Raw genomic sequence first — 21538 nt, 5'->3', positions numbered from 1 at the left:
GAAGTGTGGGTATCTTTGACGAATATTGATACTCCCCCTCCTTTTGTGGTTCGGTCCAAGTTTTGGGGCCGAAAAGCATGGTATGAGGTATAACCTGGTAGTGCTGGGGTGCTCTCGGGAGCCTTGAACCAGGTTTCTGTTACTGCACAGATATCGATGTTCTCCATGCTAAGGAGAGTTTTGAGTGCGTGCATCTTGAGGTTTAGACTTCTGGCGTTGAGTAGCATTACTCTTAGTTTCTTATCCCTTGTGATACCTATGGAGGTGGGTTTGTCTTTTGAGCCTTGCCTAAAAAGGCACTATGGGGGTAGCAAGAGCCTCTGCCAATATCCGAAAGCCCAGGCGTGACAGGTGCAAGCCATCCCTAGCGAAGCATCGTGGCTTGTCGAGCATGTCATCCCAGGCTGACAGGCATTGGATCCCCTTTGAATGACACCAATACTTAAGCCAATTGTTGAAATTGATCATCTTGTCTTCATATTGTGGCATCATTCTTGGTGAGGTTAAGATGCTACTCAAGGTCAGGGTCATACCGGCCTGGGCTACATGCTCAGAGAGCTCCTCTATGTCTCTTTTCATGTAGTCCAGGGAGGTACATTTCAGGTCATTCACACCAGCATGAACAATGACTGAGTCATATTTGTACTTGCCTTGGAGTGACCTGAGTGCTTGTGTTAAGTGGCGGATCCTAGCGCCCGACAGGCAGCTCACTGTGACCTTCTCCTTGTTCAGCCTGGTGAGCGGGACGTCAGTGTGCCTGATGATAGAGTCACCTATTACATGTGTATCAGGTGTGTTGTTTAGCCTTAAGCGCTGTGACTGTTCGGCACACTGGCTTTGTGAGCTATGTGTTGCATGTGTTTTGTTTTGGGGTAGCTGTTGCTTTGGTGTCGGCTTTGGAGGTCTCTGCTGCTTAGGCAGATTTTTATTTAGAGCCTCCGAGTATGTTTTTGTGTGTTTATGTGTTTGGTTTGCTGTCGTGGTAGGTCTATGTGAGACTGGAATTGTAGTGAGTGTGGTTTCCTTCTCCTCCTGACTGGTTTCGCCAGTACTGAGTTGAGAGAGCTTAGCCTCTAGTATGGCTATATGGTTGCATCTCTCACATGTGTTGGAATTTGTTGGGTGGAGGAGAGGGTTGTCTGTGTACATGAGGCAGTTGTAACATTGCCTCAAGATTCCCAGATTCACCAGCTGGACCGGAGAGGAGATTGACAACTGACCTTTGGACATGCTAGAATAGTATTGGGAATTCCTTTATAATTGAAAAAAAAGGGCCAGTGGGGAACAAGGTACTCAAGGGGAGTTTGTGAAGGTGTAGTGCTTTTAATTTCTTTAGTGCTGACTTATATAATTGCTTTAGTGAGCAAGTGCCAAGTAACTTAAATGCAATGTGTTACAGGTAACTTAAATGCAAAAATGACAAACAGTAACTTTCTTTCAAGTAAAACAAGGAAATAAGTACAGTAAGCAATGCAGATATCACTAGGGATCCACAGAAGCGCTGAAAAGCTGCGTTAGCGTTTCAGGGAAATAACAAGCAAACAAACAACAAGCATACAAACAAAGCTAGATTCAGCAGGCCTGGATCTAGTCTATGCTATAGCAAACAAGGTGTACCAATTTCAGTAAGAAACAGTTCAGATATGCAGGCACTATAAGCCTTTAACCAGAAATTTCCAGCTCAGAAGGGCAGAGTCCAGCCTCTCCTCCCACAAGAGTGCAGACCATGAACCCTTTTTAATGTAAAATAACTGGCCTGAAGCCCAAGTGCTTAAACCAGAATTAATACACTTTTAGAATAACAGATACTGAGCCCTCAATCAGCAGTTCCCAACTTAGAAGGATGTAAGCTACCTGTTCTGCCACTACAGTGCAGAGCACAAACCTTCTTAATGTAAAACAACTGGCCTGAAGCCCAAGTGCTTAAACCAGAATTAATACACTTTTAGAATAACAGACACTGAGCCCTCAATCAGCAGTTCCCAACTTAGAAGGATGTAAGCTACCTGTCCTGCCACCACAGTGCAGGCCACAAACCTTCCTAATGTAAAACAACTGGTCTGAAGCCCAAGTGCTTAATCCAAAAGACTTAGAATGATAGCTACACTTGAATCAAGTTACTACCAAGCAGTAATAAATACAATTTAATACTTTAAAGAATGCCTGGATCAGTGCTCAAGTTATACAAACAAAGCTAGATTCAGCAGGCCTGGATCTAGTCTATGCTACAGCAAACAAGGTGTATCAATTTCAGTAAGAAGCAGTTCAAATATGCAGGCACTATAAGCCTTCAACCAGAAATTCCCAGCTCAGAAGGGCAGAGTCCAGCCTCTCCTCCCACAAGAGTGCAGACCATGAACCCTCTTAATGTAAAATAACTGGCCTGAAGCCCAAGTGCTTAAACCAGAATTAATACACTTTTAGAATAACAGACACTGAGCCCTCAATCAGCAGTTCCCAACTTAGGAGGATGTAAGCTACCTGTTCTGCCACTACAGTGCAGACCACAAACCTTCTTAATGTAAAACAACTAGTCTGAAGCCCAAGTGCTTAAACTAAAAGGCTTAGAATGAGTTACACCAAGCAGTAATAAATACAATTGAGTACTTTTAAGATGATGCAAAAGCAAAATAAAGTAGTAAAAAACACAAATACAGTAAAAGCAGATAATATTTTTTTTTTTTTTTTTTTTTTTGAGTGAGCAAATGAGATGGGCCCAGGAGTTACAGGACAGAAACAAGTGCAAATGCAGGCCTTCAAATCAGAAAGTTGAGAGCGATGGAAGACTGCCCAAATGGCCAATAACTACAAATTCTGGGCCAGAACCACTCCTTATGTGGTAGACAGGTTACCTAGTGCTTACCACTCCCACTGATAAGCTAGAAGGCTTCCCTCCAACACAGAAAGGCTTGGGGGGCTCAGAAGCTTACAAATAGTCCTGGATACAGCAGATCTGTATCTGGAACACAGAAAGGCTTGGGGGGCTCAGAAGCTTACAAATAGTCCTGGATACAGCAAATCTGCATCTGGAACACTAATTACAGGAACGGTAGGAAACAGGCTTACAATTTTTTTTTTCAGAAAAGTAGCAAAAACAGTAGTAAAAACAATTCACATGCAGTGCAAGCTGGCACACTTGAGTATGTAGCAATATTAGTCCACACACAGTTTGAAAAAATGTAATTAAATTAAAAAAGGACTAAAAGCAAGTGCAGAAAGGGTTTATTAGGTAGAATGCGGTAAAGAGATGGGACTGGGGGAGTGTCCTAGATCAAATCTACAGTGGGGCACTGCAAAAGCCACCAAATTTAAACTACAACCAAGAACAGGGAGGGGGGGTGAGGAAAAGTTTCAACAGAGATGTGAGGAATCAGAGTGCAAATTATAAAACCAAAAAAATATATACTGATCTCTGTATATTTGCAGAACAGTAAGACAACAGATATCTAAGCAACAATTTAGCTCTATAATACAGAATAATACAGAAAACTATACTCAGCTCTATATATTTGCAGATAGTCTTGTAAGGCTGTCTCTCAACACACAGGTTCCACTTTAAATGCAGGCTGCTGCTATTAAGTCAAGTTAATGATTTTATTAAGTGGTGTTTAGCATTACCCCATTACCGCAAAGTGCTACCGCTAATAGGAATAGCTCCAGATAGGTGGCTTAAAAGCATATCCAGATTTCCAGATCCTGCTTCTGTGCCTACTCAAAGGTGACAACAAAGAAATAATCCCTTAATATATAAATTACTCATGCTCTCAGATGTTACTCAGTTAGACCCTGACTTAAAACAAAGAAATGTAGTTCTACTGGCTTAATTCATTACCTAATTGTGTTGGAGAGACTTTCTCATCCTCATTTCACTTTTCTGTTCTCAATACTTTTTTTCCCTGATTGTTTTGTATCTTGTGAGTGAATTAAGTATACAAAACAGAAAAAAGGGAGTCAGAAAGTGAATTGTTTCTGTTTTCTGGTATATAATCTGATCAGAATCCAGACAGTGTGTTATTTTTCTGCTGTGCACTGGCTGTTAACAGTTTTGTTATTACTACCTGTTCTTAATACATTATGTTTTGTATATTATTGCTGTTATTAGTCAATTTCTTTCTTGCTGCATATACAGCTATTTGCTGCTGCAGTTCATTGTGGGTGGTGTTCACTTCATGGGTCATTGGGCTCAGTCCTTTGCACTTTCCAGGTTGTCTTTTGTGTTTCAAAACGTAGGTAAAATTTACACAAGACTCAGCATAATGTTATTTTTACTCACATGACACTGGGAGAGTGGAATGGGGTGAATTCATAAATGGATAAGAGACTGACTGTAAAGATGCAGATACATTTTGAATCTGCTTGAAATAGATGGATCTATGTAAGAGTTAGTGAAAGGGTGGGACACATATTACAGCTAGTTGTGTACCAGTAGACTGTACAGGTCACCATCATTTTTGTTAGTTATATCTATACCCTTGGATGTGTAAACTAAGGGGGGGGGTCTTTATTATACTTGCACACTGAAATGAAAATGATTGACTGACATAGAACCAGAATGGATAAAGTAATGGGTATAGTGGCAGTCAACTGAAATAATAGCAAAAAGTGACATAAAAAGATGGACGTGCGATTTTGTATAGCTGTATTTCTCCCATAGAAATAATTGAAATCAAGCTGATTGCTGATATTGTTTGTGCTGGCCAAGTGTGTCTCTGTACAGAAAATTGATGTTGCTGGTATGATCAGTGCTGTATTCTTATAGTTCCATAAATGGGCCTCTGGGATTGTCTACTGTGATGTGGCACAAAGGGATACTAAATATCAACACTGGTACGAATAGCACTCAATGCATCCTGATACTAAGAACTAGCATAAAGGCTTGCCACAGTACTGCATTGGAAGTAAATATGCAAGAGAGACTTGTAGTGCAATGCTGTAACCAAAAGTGAGTTTGTGTGTGAAATGTGGTCTAATAGTTGATTTAATGAATCAGAAATCATGACGACTGATTTATTGTCAGATGTAACCAGGGATAAGGAGATGTGAGTGGGTTACAGATGAGAGCTAGATTGGTAAGGGCCAGGTCAGTGATATTAGATACTCTAGTGGGTAGTTTTAACAATATGATCCAGCACATTGGTGCACATTGATGGTAGCAAAGTCTAGGAAATGCTGAGCATGTCCAATTTTAGAGGTGTAAGTGTGTCAATCAAGGTGGGATAAATAAATCTCCCTTGCAAGAAGGTACTCAGTGGTGTTAAGATAATCTCCATGATCACTGGGGGACATTGCTTGGGATTTGTATCTAGCAGTGAAGTAAAAGTTGCTTTTTTATGTATGGTTTTGATTTCAGGAGCTCCAGCTTAGGGTTACAGATAGACTGATCTAAGTGATGGTGTTTCTGATAAATGCAGATACTCCCTCGCAACTTGTATGTGGGGGCTCTGTCACACTTCATTAAAAGACACTCATGATTTGCCATCTAGATGCAACTCAGCTGGGGTAAAGTCTACCGTAATGTAAATGGGAAGGTACTATATAATATAATTGCCCTCCCAGTATGGATTGCAAGGATGATGCATAAATTCCAAGTACGTCACTGGGGATTACAATTAGTCATTAATACTCATCATAATTATGAACAGAAAATACAAGTTTTTATTCCACCTTGTCCCAGAAGCACTGTCTGGTTAAGTGACTTGCTCAAAGTCACGTAGCAAATGTACCTAGAAAGAATCAAACCATGTTCTATTGACTACAAGAAGCAACTCATTAAGAGTTTAGAGTCTTAATCTAGTGCACTAACTGCTAGACTATCTTATAACATATTCATTTTCTGATAAATCATGGAGGTTAACAGTCAGTCAACAATGATAGTCATTAGAGTTTTATTGCTGTTCAGAGAATGTATTTCAGGTTAATTGGAGTTGTCTGACACTTAAGGCTGAAAATTATTAACAAACTGCTTCCTGTAATCAAACATGCAGGGTTTAAATCCTTTCACCTCAATTTGCTTCTGTGTGCCTTATAGTGCTCCTGGAAAGGGATGCTTTGTGCAGTGAGTTTACCTGATCAGTAAATAGATAAAATATACAGTATTTCAAATGTGTGCCTTTGACCCCTTATATTTGGCTTTGAGTAGGATCCCTGAGCAAAGAAGTTGAGAGCTAGCTGGCAAATTGTTGCGAATTACAATAGTTAAATAATGACAGGTGTGAGTTTCAGACTTTGTATTTTTCGTAGAGTACTTGCTAATGCAAAGTTTTTTTTTTATTGTAGCAACTTGGGGATTGTAGATAACTGAAACATTTAATATCTGTTTCTGATTTGTGGGTCTTTGTCTCTAATTTGAGATACAAAGTTGAGAGATCAAAGGGGGGTTGCCTTGAGTTCCACTGTGTGGTTTTGACAGCAATGAGCTGAGTCATTTTTCTGGCCCATTATTTATTAATGTATTCATTCACTTGTTCTCAAAGAGCTGTCTTAGGTGCATAATCATGCAAGTGATTGATAGTTGTGTGTACAAATATTTGGTTCCTGCAACCCACAGTAGTTATGCTGTAAAGGAAGGAAATAATTGTGGTAACCCAGAGCATCATTATGTGAGCCATGTTCTTTGGGTATGATCCCTGGTTTCCTTGATCTGTTGACTGTTGATAGCGTGTTTTAGTTGGCTGTGAATAAACTGATTATATCTATGAGTTCAATATCAATATTTTAACTGTGAATATATTTGTAATTAACTTTTTTTTTGCACCACAGTGCTCCTAGGCTGCCCCTGACACACCCACATCTGTGTATTTGATTTATACACACACACACACACACACACACACACACACACACACACACACACACACACACACACACACACACACTCTTGGTAAAGGCTGGTATAGATTTACTAACTGTACCCCTTCTGCCCAGACTATAAGGTAACTTTGCTGCCACCAATCAACCACTCTCAGACTCTTACAATGGTATCCAATTATACTAAGTAAAATCAATACTAACATAAATGGTAGAGTATAACCAAATTAACCAGGCTTTTTGGAGTGTCCAAGACATCACTAAAATAAGTACAAATATTTTCAAGATATTAAAAGTATTCTCTAAAAGGCCATCCACAATGAAAGGTATAACATATTTAATAATAAATAATAAAATAGAAAACATGAGAATACTAAATATCTAAGTACATTAAACACCAGAGTTTCAATCACAAAAGAAATAACACAGTTGGACAGATTCAAACAGATGCAGAAAAACACCACTTAACTAATCTCATTATATTTCCTGTCTAAAGAAAATACTATTCCTTAGCTAACTTAATTAATACAGCAAGGCAAGATTAGATGTTGAGATGCTTTCTTCCACAAGTTAAGGTGATGAGCTTCTAACTAACTGAACTGAACAACAGAACTAACTCAACTGAATGGATGTGATAACTGTCATAGATATTTATATCAAGTTCCAAAGAAAAGAAAAGAAAACAAGCTGCTGTGAGAGTTCCATCCTCTCACTGCTGGTTATAGAATGACATCACATTTTATCACCTGACACTGGTACCACACACATTCACAGCTTTGCCAAGATCTGTTACAATATTTGAAAATTATAGTACACTTTCAAAAAAGTCTACTCTTCCCTTCCAGAATTATTTGTTTAAACATATATTTAATCAGTTATAATGACACTGTTGATACATTTTGTGATAGTCAAATGACACAAAATTAATTATGAAAATCCAGATAACTATTCTATGCTGGCATTCATTACACATGCACTGCCCTATGCTCCTTGGCATAGATGGCAACACCTCACATCGTTACACCCCCCCGAGGACTCAAGCTAGTTTTTCAAGTGACCCTGGAAAAACTTTGCTTGAAAGAAATGGGCTTGTCTGGGAATAAATTAACCTATACCCTGTCTTGAGAGTCTGTATGCACTGGTATTGCCGACCCCACTACTGTGCTGTACTGTCAAGTCATATGCCTGTAACCCTAGGTTCCAACTTAACAGAGATTGTGGTCTGTAACCACAGTAATTTTCCTTCCATACAGATAAGGTTGAAGTTTCTGCAGTGCCCATAATTTGGCTAGACATTCTTTTTCTACAGCTGTATAACGTTCCTCCCTGAGTTGAAGCCTATGGCTGAGATATACAACTGGGTCTTCTTCTCCCTCTGAGGAAATTTGGCTGACTACAGCCCTCACCCCGTGGTTTGAAGCATCCACCTGCACAACAAATTATTTGCTGTAATCAAGTTTGCCTATAACAGTACCTATGAGGTGATTTAACTGATTGTCTATATAGAGCAATACCGGCCCTGAACACAACTTTGTTTTCCAGGTACTATGTGGGATCAGCCCAAGTCTGTGAGGTGGTGATATAGTGACTCATACTGAGGTGGTCGAGTTAGAGTGGATCTTGAGGTTGGGGGCACACCTAGCTATGGGGCTGAATGATCATGTCACCATTAAGCCTGTATTAAGGAATAAACAGCTGTAGGGTGTTTTATTTATTTTGTTTGTTTATTTATTCATGAATATATTTTTCATGTTTTATTTATTTGTTTTATTAGATTTTATGCTAGTAAATATTGTTTACTCTATATGCCTTTAAGCTGAGAATGTAGCTGCATGAATGTTTGTTTTATTGGCTGATGAGCTGTTTGAGATGATGGCATATGTGTATAAGTTACTCTGTCACCATTCATGTTTGTCTGAAGAAGCGGTATGGTATTACTGTGAAAGCGCTAACTTTCTCTCTCTGTAATAAAGTTTGTTTGGTACTACTGTTTGCTGGTTCATCAAGTTTTTGGATTTAGCTGTATATCAAGCTGTTTTCTGCCTGCTTTGGGGAATTTTACAGTTACAGTTTAGTTTAGTGGCCGTGGTTGGGTTTGCTTCTGTTGTTTATACAGTTTGCGGCAATGGTGGAAGATGCTTCAGATATGGGAAATCTGCCTGTAATGAACAGACAACATAATTTTTTGAATATTCAACAAAATCCTCTGTGTACGGGGGATTTGTGACTGGACACTGATCGGAATGCTGTGTATACCATGGATAATAAGGCTTGTTAGGTGAGGAAAATCTTCAGAATAATTTATACAAGTTTAAAAGGTTACAATGCCAACAATTCCACCTTGAGGCTTGTTTGGAACATCATGTTATTCCCAGAGGCCTGCGTGTCTTGAACATGCCGACCTATGGGACCGCCTATCGAGATCTTTTGGTTAGCTGGCAGAAGATCAACCTGGATACAGGTTGTGCCTATTTGTAACTTTTGATCGAGTACTTCTCACCTGTTGAGGCTGAATTAGCCAAACAGATTAGAGAAGAGCAGTCTTAGCTGACACAATGTTTGGGACTGGATACTTCAGATATTTTTCTTAATGACATCATAGAAAAGGTGAATGCATATGAATGTCTCCTAAATGTGAAGAAGAATAAACTGGTTCGGGACATCAATGATTTTCATAACCAGCATGTCTTTGCATGGCCCAGAACACAGCATACTGTTAACCATACTGATAATAGAGATTCTTCTGTTCCTACTGAGGGGGCGAAGAAGTGGAATTTGGCATCATCTGCTTCTGTTTCTGCCCCCGTACAGGGGGCTATTGTTGAACCCTCTGATACTATGAACATGGGTGGGAATTTAAGCACTGAATTGACTTCACTGGAGCCCCAGAGCTCTGTGTATTCTACACCAATGATGGACTGTCCTGGTGTTAATAAAGGTACTGAACCAGCTATTCATAATGACTTGGGTTCAGTGGTTAGAAGGAAAATACTGCCCCCACAGTCCCAGATGGTTTTTCCAATTCTGCCCTCACTATTCGTACTGGTAGGAAATTATCTTTTGACAACTAAACACAGAAAGGACAGAAACGCAAATAACCCCCTTCTGTCCAACAGAACCACTCCTTGAAAAAGATGTGGGGGATGGGAGCCACAACTTAGTTTGGAATATTTCCAGACGTGTTAACACAGCATGAGTTGTCAGTATTATCAAAAGGGTTATCATTTATACCAGCAGCTAAAATGGATTTTGTTGACTGTGTGATTAATTTACGTCTGTTTGCACGTAATTTGTCTTTACATATGTTTTTTGATGATGGATCTAATATTTCTGAGAGGCAGTATACTGAATCTAAGGTTTTTAGGAAACCCAGTGTTTTTACACCAGCACTTAATGTCTTCCTCACAGTTTGTGAGAAGGAAATATATCAAGTCATTGATAGACTACAGATGACAAGTTGTAATAATCTGACTAGATTTGAACAACAAGCTTTGAATGATTTGATTAAGAATGAAAATATAGTCATCCATCCAGCAGACAAAGGCAACTGTGTAGTGATTTTAGATTCTGGATATTATTATGATATGATGAATCAGATGCTGTCTGATACTGATACATATATCGATGTGGAGGTTGATATTGTGAGTGTGATGAACAGAATAGATAATTGTTTACTTGAATGTTTTAATTTAGGTCTACTTACCAAGGAATTATTTGATTACTTTATTACTGAATTTTCTGTTGTTCCTCGGATTCTTGACTTACCCAAGATCCACAAACACCCTACACTCCCACAGTTTAGACCAATTGTAGCTGGGAGTGGTTGTTTGACTCAGGCTATGTCCATTTATTTGGACAATCAACTTCGAATAGCTCTTGATATGAGTAAAGTTGTATTGAAAGATACTGAAAACTTTTTGAGAGATTTATATAAAGTGACCAGTGAGGGGAATGTGTTGGATATTTAATTTTTAGTGATGATAGGCATTGTATTCTTGTTCACGTGCATTCCTAACCAGGAAGGCATTAGTATGGTCAGGGGCAGTTTTGGCTAGGAGCATGAAATTTGACATGAAGCATATTGACTTCTTATGCATGCTTTTGGAGCTGGTCCTTGAACATAACATCTTTATGTTTCTGGACAAATGCTACTGGCAACAATCTGGCGTGGCAATGGGGACCAGCTGTGCAAATTCTTATGCCAATTTAGTGATGTCAGAATGGGAATTCCATCATGCATTGGGACAACATAGAGGTCATATTGCCATATGTAGACATTTTGTTGATGACATGTTTATTGGTTGGAAAGGCAACAAGCAAGAGCTTGACATGTTTTTTTATTCTTTAAATAATAGTAGTGACTTTTTGAAATTTACTCTCACTTGTTCCCAAGTTACTGTTGATTTTTTGGATGTGAACATCCTGCTGGAGAATGGCAAAATGCTGAATAGGATGCATAGGAAGGACTGTTATAGAGCATCATATCTCCACAGGTGGAGTATGCATCCACAACACATATTTGGGAACATTGTGGGAGGTCAAGCCTTCAGGTTCTCGGGGTTGTCATCTACTACTTCTGACTTTGAAGGAAGTTTGTCAGACTTGAAGAATGAGTTTGCCATCAGGGGTTATACCCAAGTTGAAGTTGATCAAGCTTGTGCCAGAATAACCAATTAGAGTGAGAGTAGAGGTGTCCATATTTTTCTGCTCTATATAGGCAATCAGATAGATCACCTTGTAGGTACTGTTGTCCTCCCATTGTTTTGAAATATTTCCATGGTGTAAATATGGTGAAAGATATGGTTACTAGGAACTGGCATGTTTTGTAGACTAACAGCAGATTTTCTGACATATTAGCAGATGGCCCTAAATTTGTTTATAAGAACCGTAGTAACTTAAGGCAACAGTTATGATTTCCTAGACATGTTATGTCTGGATCTCAATTTTTGATGGGTATATCTAAATGCCATAAATGTAATTTTTGTCAGTTTATAGATGAGTCTAGGTTCTTTAGGCACCCTGTCATGGGCTACTTGTGGAAGTTGACGGCATCTGCTGATTGCCCCACTAGAAATGTGGTTTACTTAGCACATTGCCAATGCTGTTATAAGTTCTATGTCGGCAAGTTGAACAGGAACTTAAAAGAAAGAATTAGGGACCATGTATACTGCATGAAGAAGCAATATGATTTTAGTCCCTTAGCGAAACATGTTTTATCTACCGGCCCCGAACATAACTTTGTTTTCCAGGTACTATGTGAGATCAGCCCAGGTCTGCAAGGTGGTGATATAGTGACTCGTACTGTGATGGTCGAGTTAGAGTGGATCTTGAGGTTGGGGCTACACCTAGCTATGGGGTTGAATGATCATGTCCTCATTAAGCCTGTATTAAGGAATAAATGGCTGTAGGGTGTTTTATTTATTTTGTTCATTTGTTTATTTATTGAATATATTTTTCATGTTTTATTTATTTGTTTTATTAGATTTTATGCTAGTAAATATTGTTTACTCTATATGCCTTTAAGCTGAGAATGTAGCTGCATAAATGTTTGTTTTATTGGCTGATGAGCTGTTTGAGATGATGGCATATGTGTATAAGTTACTCTGTCACCATTCATGTTTGCCTGAAGAAGCGGTGTGGTATTACCGTGAAAGCGCTTTCTCTCTCTGTAATAAAGTTTGTTTGGTATGACTATTTGCTGGTTCATTAAGTTTTTGGATTTAGCTGCATATCGAGCTGTTTTCTGCCTGCTTTGGGGAATTTTACAGTTACAGTTTCATTTGGTTGCCATGGTTGGGTTTGCTTCTGCAGTCTTTCAAGGTGATGACGTGACACCCACTCACCCAAGTATGAAAATAAGTGTTTAACTCAGCAATATGATCACATACTCTTTCGTCTGCCTTGCGCCTATGCTTATGAAATGTTTTTTGTAAGCTTCAGGTGTTATGTTATAACAGTTCAATAAACATTGTTTTTGTCTATCATAGTTTAAACAATCAGTATAAGACAATTTAGAAACAGCATTTACAGCTTTACCATGGAGTAAGGGGGTCAGGAACTGTACCCAGATCTCTTGGTCAACATTATACTGTTTGCAGACTCTTTTAAATATATGAAGAAAACTATCAAAATCATCCCCCTTTGCAAATTGCGGAAGACATTTTCTGACCTTTATTGTTTCTGGGGTCCAGTTATTCCTTCCACATTACCTCCATGAGCAGATGAAGAGTCAACATCTCATGTTGTCGTTGCTTCTCTTTTTCTACAGTCTCTCATTTTCTTTGACCTCCAAATGTATGGCCTCTTCTCCTTTTCTTCAGTCTCACAACTCTGCAGTCTCTCTTCTTTCTCCAAATGTTTGGCCTCCAGTTCATGCTGATGCTGCTTTTACTTTTCTTCAGCCTCCAAATATTTGGCCTCCAGTTCAAGTCTTTTTAACTCTAGATGTATTTTTAATTCCTCTGAGAAAAATGTGAATTTTCCTGTTTCTGAAGACTGCACATCCCCATCATCAGACTAGTTGTCTTCCTGGTCACTCGTCTGCACTGCAGCTGTGATTAAAGCGGAAATAATTTCCTGCTTAGTCCTATTAGTATGCACCAGTCCTTTGGCTTTGCATACCTTGGCCAACTGGTTCTTTATCTGCTTACCATAATCCTCTGCTCACATCTTTGCCTGCTTTCCCTGATGGAACAAACTAAACTAACAAAAATGAATAAAACTATTGTGAAAATGAAACTCTGAATGTTTACCTTGTGGCTGTTGAGAATACACACACCTTCAGTGACAACTGACCATAGGCTACTGAAGTTCAATTAATATCCCACTACTGCCATCAGTATATGATAGCCTCTCTTTATCCTGGGCAAGCAATCAAGGAGCCTCAAATCCCACCACTCACATTGGTGAGAGATGGTCACTAAAAACAGGAATGGATTTATGCAGTATTTTAAGATGCAGCTGTCTGCATCAAGCACAGTTTCCCCCAAGAGCACACAGGGAACATGCTCTAGATCTGGGACTGGACTATCTGTCTCTCTAGATCCCAAACAAGATGCACTTTGGAGCACTGTGTCCCAGGTCCAAGTAGCTGACACACCCACACCTGCATATTTGATTTTTATACACACATACTCCTGGGAAAGGCTGGTACAGGTTTCCTAACTGTACCTCTTCTGCCCAGATTATAAGGTAACTTCACTGCCACTGGTCCACCACTCTCAAGTTCTTGCAAGGGTATCCAATTATACTGAGAAAAATCAATACTAACATAAATGGCAGAGTGTAACCAAAGCAACCAGGCTTTTTTGGAGTGAGCAAAAAGTACTCTCAAGACATTAAAAGTATTTTCTAAAAGATCAGCCACAATGAAAGGTATAAAAATATTTAATAATGAATAATAAAATAGAAAACATGAGAATACTAAATATCTAAGTACAATAAACACCAGAGTTTCAATCACAGGAAAAATAAAAATAACACAGTTGGGCAGATTCAAACAGATGCAGAAAAACATTACTTAACTAATCTCATGGCATTTCTTGACTGTCTAAAGAATAACTGTTCCCTACCTAACTTAATTAATACAGTAAGGCAAGATTAGATGCTAAGATGCTTACTTCCATAATGCAAGGTGACAAGCTGCTAACAAACTGAATTGTACAACAGAAGTAACTCAACTGAACTGTGATAACTGTCATAGATCATTATATCAGGTTCCAAAGAAAACAAAACAATACAAGCTGCTGTGAGAGTTCCATCCTCTCAGTGATTTTTATAGAATTACATCACATTTAATCACCTGACTCTGGCACAACATACATTCAGAGCTTTGCCAAGATTTGTGCAGTATTTGAAAAATATAGAACAATTTCTAAAACTCATACTCTTCCCTTCCAGAATTCTTTGTTTAAACATATACATTTAATGCGTTATAAAACGCTGTTGATACGTTTTTAACATAGGCATTTGTACAAGCCAGTGTGATAGTCAAATGACACAAAATTATTTACAAAACTCTAATTAACTATGCTGACATATGTTACACATGCACTGCTCTATTCTCTCAGGCACAGATGGCAACACCTCACATTGTGACAGTGCACTACAGATTTGAACAGCGTTTTGCAGTAATTGAGTACAGGCAGTCAAGTACTGGGATATTGGTATGGCTTGGGGGGGGGAGCAGTCCATTACCTTGCCTAGGGCCCATTTTATTTATATATTGACATTTGATTACTGGGAAAGTCCATAAGATCAGAGCCCATTTTCAGCAGAGGCACAAGGAGGAAAACTCCAGAGTATTGCAAAACATTTTAAGAATAATAATTTTATAGTGTTTAAAATAATACAAAAACAAATAAAGATTAAATAAGTATACTAAATTCAACATAATATAAAAACAATGATTAAGAGTAGATACAAGTTATATGATGATGATGATTTAATAGTTAAAGAACTTTTAGCCAATTTATAGGCATTAAAGGTAAATTAGCATAATACAAGCAGGAATTGCAATATGAAGTGAGAGAAAAGCAGGCTTATGCCATATTTTGAGAGAAAGTCAATGCAAATAAATTGATAGAAGCAAGGAAGTGAGTGAAGAAGAGAGAATAAGGAGATGTAAGGTATGAATAGGTATTTGTTCACATTTAGGGATATAGTTTATCCTGGTGTTGAGCAAAGGCAGATCCAGCTTTTGGCTAGGAAGTCTTTCTGATGGTTTTGAAGGATGGAAGGAGGGTATTGATATGATGGATAGAAATAAGTAGTTTCAGACCTTAGCAACATGGTATGTGCACAGACAATGCCTAGCAGATTTGATAGCTTTGTGGACAGAGAGGAGTTTTTGGTTATTGGATCATAATGTCCGACTAGGAACATAGTTGTGTAGAATGTTATTTAGTACTGGACAAGCAGATGGATTCTGAATAATTTTATAGGTGGTAAGAAGCTATGTATATGTTAGCTGATGGGGTAGTTCTAACCAATTTAGACTTTTTAGTGCTATACAGAGGTGTGTTCTGAAAGGGTATATTTGCTGTAAATTTAGCCACTTTGTTACAGCATTGTCGAATTTTTGATTTTTGTGATAACTGAAGGTTATTCCAACAAATTACTGGATCCACCACGATGGTTAAAAGTCTTTATTTTTAACAGAACGAGCGCTTTCACGCACCTAACAAGTGCGCTTCATCAGGTTACAAAGATTAGAGAAAAGAACTCCAGTTTTTATACATGTACTCACGCCCTAGTTAATAAGCCTTTGTGGCGGGTAAAAACAAATCTAATTAACCAATTTAGAAAAGGTGAAATTCAATTACATGCACCTTAAGCAGCTTTGTGCCAAGGTCAGAAATGTATACACCATTATCACTACTTACAAAAACAATATAAAGTCTATCAGAGAATATATATAATCATATAATAGATCTCATAAAAAGCTATCTTACTATGAAACATTTAAAAATCAGAACCTACATTCATTCACAAACACTCATATGGGGTATTATTAATGTAGTATCAAATAACTACTGGCTGTATTTCATATGTAGTAAAACACTCTAAAAAGAAAAAGGAATAGATATTCAAAGTAAGAGGTGGGGGGGAGGGAAAGGGATGGGGAAAGAAGGGTGTGGAGGGGAGGGAGAAAGGGGGGAAGGGGGATGGAGGGAATGTGGGGAAGTGGAAAGGAAGGAAAGGTAAAAGGGAAAAAGATATTCAAAGGAAGGGAAAAGGGAGAACCGGAAAAAGGGGTGAGAAAATAAACAAAGAATATATGCAATCTGATCATATTTATATCCATTTTAACTTGTACTATAGCCACTAGGGAAGGGAAAGGGATGAACTGAAGGTTAGTAAAGATGGGAGCACTATAAATATGTGTGGGGATGAGATAAGTAGTGGCAAATGTAGCTTTAGTTGTGTCAGTGAGAAAGTTTTTTTGTCTCTGTAAAGTAGCCTTAGTTTTTGATTAATTTTTCTTACACAATTTTAATACGTAGGTCAAATGTAAGATTACCATCCACTGTCATCCCTAATGATTTGCAATGAGATGTAACTTCAGTGGTTGTGTTATCAAGACAGGACTTTAAATTTTGTATTTTCATGGGAAATGGATATGGAGAAAAAGTAGTAGTTTGTGTTTTATTTTATAGGGTTGAGCATGAGTTGTGAGTTACAAAGCCATGTTTCAGTTACTGTTAAAGCTTCCTGAGTAATTTTTAGGAGGTGTGCCACATTGTCAGATGTGCAAATGAGTGTGGCATCATCTACGTATTGTATTATGAAGGCCGGATGTGTGGGGGGTGTTGGTGAGAATGTTAAAGAGGAGGGGACCAATGCTAGGGCCATGTGGTACACAGGTGGTGACTAAGAAGTATTGAGAAAGGATGGAATTCCATTTTACTTACTGACACCTATTGGACAGGTAGCTTTTAAACTATAGAAGGGTGGGCTGAGAGAGACCTAATATGGACATTTGAAGTAAAAGTTTGCTGTGACAAACTGTGTTGAAGGCTTTAGACAAGCCTAGAAATAAGGAGAAGACTAATTTACTGTTATCTCTAGCTTTATTGATAATATCTATATAGGTTAGAAGTTTAGTGCAAGTATTATGGGAAGGATGGAAACCACATTGTGTGGGGAACAGTAGTTCTTCTTGTAAGAGATCATTTATAGGTTCATAGGTTCATAGGTGTGTACTAGGCTAAAAACCACAAGGGCCTTTTTAAGCGTAGCCATGCATCCTAATGTCTGACAAGTTCTGATACCCTTGATAAGTGTAAGCAAGGGCCTGGGAGATGAACCATTTACAGGTTACCTGTGTCCATTACAGACATAGGTAGCAAACCAGGGATGAATTTCCAGTTTCTCATCCAATTGTCCAAGTTGCACTTGAATTATGTTATGTAGGAACTCTGCTTCACATGGATGGGGAGCCTGTTCCATAGATGGGGTTGTCAGAAAAATATGTATTAATGTGTGTATGAGTAATGCTAATTAGAAGCTAAATGAGTTAACACGTTTTTCATTCTATTTTATATGCACTGTTTTATATATAAATTGAGTTTCATATGAGACTGAAAAGATGCTTTTTGAAACTGCAGTGTGCTTTCTGAAACTTGCAAGATGCCCTCTGACCTAGTAATTGCTAGCACAGCAATATTCATGTTTATGCCTTTTGGAAATGTACTTGAGAAGCAGGTGCTTATCTGCTAGGTCAGGAGAGAATGAATGAACAATGCTATATCCTGTAAATGTAATGATTCTAAACAGTCAGCTCTGTTCGAAGTATGAGAACATGTACAGCTGCAGAAGCTTAGAGATAATGTAGACAAAGGATTATTAGAGAAATGAACTGCTAGCTTTGTGCTTGAATTAACCATAGTACCTTGAATGGTAACATTGCATGTATCTAATCGGTGGTAACCAAGGCCACGTTGTTTTCCTTAGGAAGTTTCTCACAAAAATTGTTAAATCAGCAAAATTGCATGAGACTAATTAATAGTAAATAATGATGAAAAGACTTGTGATTTGTTACGTCAGCTTGGTAGGCAATGTCTTATTAGAAAGTGTATAAAAATGAAAGTATTTCCTGTTTCTAGTTAGACAAACTCTGTATTAGCACGTTTTTGTCTCCTTGCTGCAAGATTAAAGTGCCTTAACCTGAACCTACCGTGTTTTGATCATTTTTAAAGTATATTTTTCCTTTGACAGTTTGGTCCTTAGGACAGGAAAGTACCTCTCACTCTAGGCCTAGGTCAGAATTGGGCGCGGTGGCATGTACCCGTATGGAGAAGTGGCCACATCGGCTCTTCTGTTTTGAAAGACCGCCGACTGAATTGTCGTTCGAAAGAGGCCAGCCACTGTTTCTGATCTGGGATTGGAGGATGAGTCAACGATCCGGTGGATCAACTCATGGAGGGTCAGGTAAGGAGGAATTTACCTTTTTTATGTTTTAGATCAGGGACTAGCTACAGAACTATTTTGTCAGGGAGATTTGCATGCGCAGATCAGGGACAAAAAGATTACTGTCTTGTCATAGATCAGGGAAACAGAATAATGTAGACAGTTATTCTAGATAAACTGTGAAAAGGTGTAAAATCATGGTACCACGTGATAAGAAGGGTTACGTAAAAATTTTTAGCTTAGCAAAGACAACATGGGAAATCAGTGCACAAAAGGTTCCAGAGACCCGCCCCTAACCGAAGACGCAAAATATATGCAATTACAGCATGCCGATAATGTTAAGTACTATACGAAATGGGTTGACAAATACAAATTTGATGCTAATTTAGATAAATCTTCACTTATTAAACTTGTCAGACAACTTAAAACAGACACGAAAGGTCAGCTAAAAAAGCAACGGCAATTAGGAGTCCCTCAGGCACACAGGTGGCTTGAGGAAGCAAATCGCAGGGAACAAAAGATTAAAAATTCAAAAGCAATGTTCTTAGACAAAGAAGATAATAACTTGGTAATAACAACAGCCCCTCCTCCGCCCCCTCCACTTCCCTTACCAGAATATGAAGCGAGTGGACAAGCTGATCCACCTCTGCTATACCCAGCTGTTCCTGCAAAATCAAAACCGTTTGTCAGGGATCCTATCGAGACCAGGTCTCGAGCATGCAACTTGAGAGGGGATATTGAATTATATGAAATAAATAGAAATTCACGAGCTATGAGTGAGGAAGAGATATGTCCATTCATCGAAGTACCAAATCCACAGGCAGGACAGGAAGGACAGGATCCAACTCTTCTAGTATATAGACCGTGGACACCGGAGGATATCCAGAAAGCCACAGAGGGAATTCCCCATCCGAAAGTTAATTTTAGAAAATTCTTAGAAGACTTACAGGGCATGAGGTTAAGTTACCATTTGAATGGAGAAGAAGTAGAAAAAGTAGTTAGACAAATTGTAGGTCCAGATTGGCACATGATCAGTGGCAACTGGAATCCCCGTGACGCAGAGCTTAGACCACTCCTACATAGTAATGCAGAACTGGACAACAGAGTAAAGGGTCTGATGGACCGAATCTCTGAGAAATGGAAACCTAGGGCTGATTGGACTTGCATTAATCAGTGCATACAACAAGAAGGTGAAACTGTTGATAGATATTATGCTAGATTATTAGAATGTTTTAATAACCATTGTGGAATGCAGGTACCTGAAGATCAAACACATGATTCCCCATATGAGCAACAGCTAAAGAATGCATTCTTAAAAAGCAGTATTACTCCCATTAGCAGCTTTATTACAAAACACATGGTAGATCATCGTACAAGTAGATTACAGTCATTACTCGAATATGCAAGACATGCCGAAAGGCATTTTAATAGTAAAAAGAAAAAGAAAGCTCAAGTATTTGCAGTAGAAGATGGGTCAGAAGTCTTTGTAGTACAAACCGGGAAGAAGGGTAAGAAAAATGCCCAGGGAAACAAACAATCTGATAAACGATCAGAAGATTTTGAAGAAAGGAAGAAAAGGGGTGAATGTTTTAAATGCGGAAAAAAGGGACATTTGGCAAGGGATTGCAGGCTAAATAAGAAGGTAACTACGGAAGATAAGGAGGGTGAGGAATGACTATATGATAGTCAGGAATCACTGGATAAGAATAAACAGGAAAAGACAAATGCAAATGTGGTAGCAACGGTAGAGGAAGTGACAGAAGGGATAGAGGATGTACATGAATTCATAAACGATGAAGAAAATTAAATTTTAGACTTAGCATTATTGAGCCTAGAGCTCTACTTAGCAGACACAAAACCGGAAGTTACGCTTCTGGTAGAGAGGAGGGAAGTCAAATTTCTGTGTGACTCAGGGGTTTCACGGACCCTGATACATCCTTCCAAACTACCAGAAGATTCAGAATCACCAGATTACATACTAGTGAAAGCAGCTAGTGGACAGCTGTATCGGGAGCCACTCTCCCATGACATAGCAATAACTGACCCCATTTCAGGAATGACCGAGAAAAGCAAAATTGTTGTTTCTGCAAAATGCCCAGTAAATCTCCTGGGCAGAGACTTAATGCAGATATTTGGCATAGCTGTAGTTCCAACTATGCAGGGTATGGAAGCACAGCGACAAATGGATACTTTTGTAGTGCGACCGGAGGGTGAAACATATTATTGGCACAGCCAGGACTTAGTTATGACTGGTCCAGGGGCAGTAACCGAAGAACTGATAAACATAGCCATCAGCAAATCCCCCTCCCTTGACACTGACAAACAGCATTTGTTGCATTGTACTCTATATTACTGTAATAGACCAGGACCTGATAAAGAATATGAGCAAGAGTTGTTTAAAAACCATGCTAATAGGTTAGTATTACGAAATTTGTACTGGGACACAGAAGGAAACAGTGTAATAAGCTGTTCATTGCCCCAGGAATTTTTAGCACTTTACAAATCTAATCGATTGCCACTTGTAAGCTTAACTAAAAATAGAAATTTGAAGTGGGCAGACTTAGGAAAAAAAGTCACAAGGTGGGAAAAACAGACAGAGTTAGAACTCTCTGAACAGGGAGTACAAAAGCAAAAATTGAATTGGATAACACAGACACACCCAGCTGTGCACTCACAGGCAAGTGAGGATAGCTGAGTATTACTCTTACTGGAGGAAGAGAAAAAAGCCTTACGAGACATACCAGAGACACTCTGGTCAACAGGAAAATCAGATGTAGGACTTATTCGTACAGCAGGACCAGTTACTATCATGCCAAAATCG

Source organism: Protopterus annectens, chromosome 3.part0, assembly GCF_019279795.1.
Source record: "Protopterus annectens isolate FY-2018-M chromosome 3.part0, PAN1.0, whole genome shotgun sequence".
Taxonomy (NCBI): Eukaryota; Metazoa; Chordata; order Ceratodontiformes; family Protopteridae; genus Protopterus; species Protopterus annectens.
Note: the sequence above shows the minus strand (reverse complement) of the source record.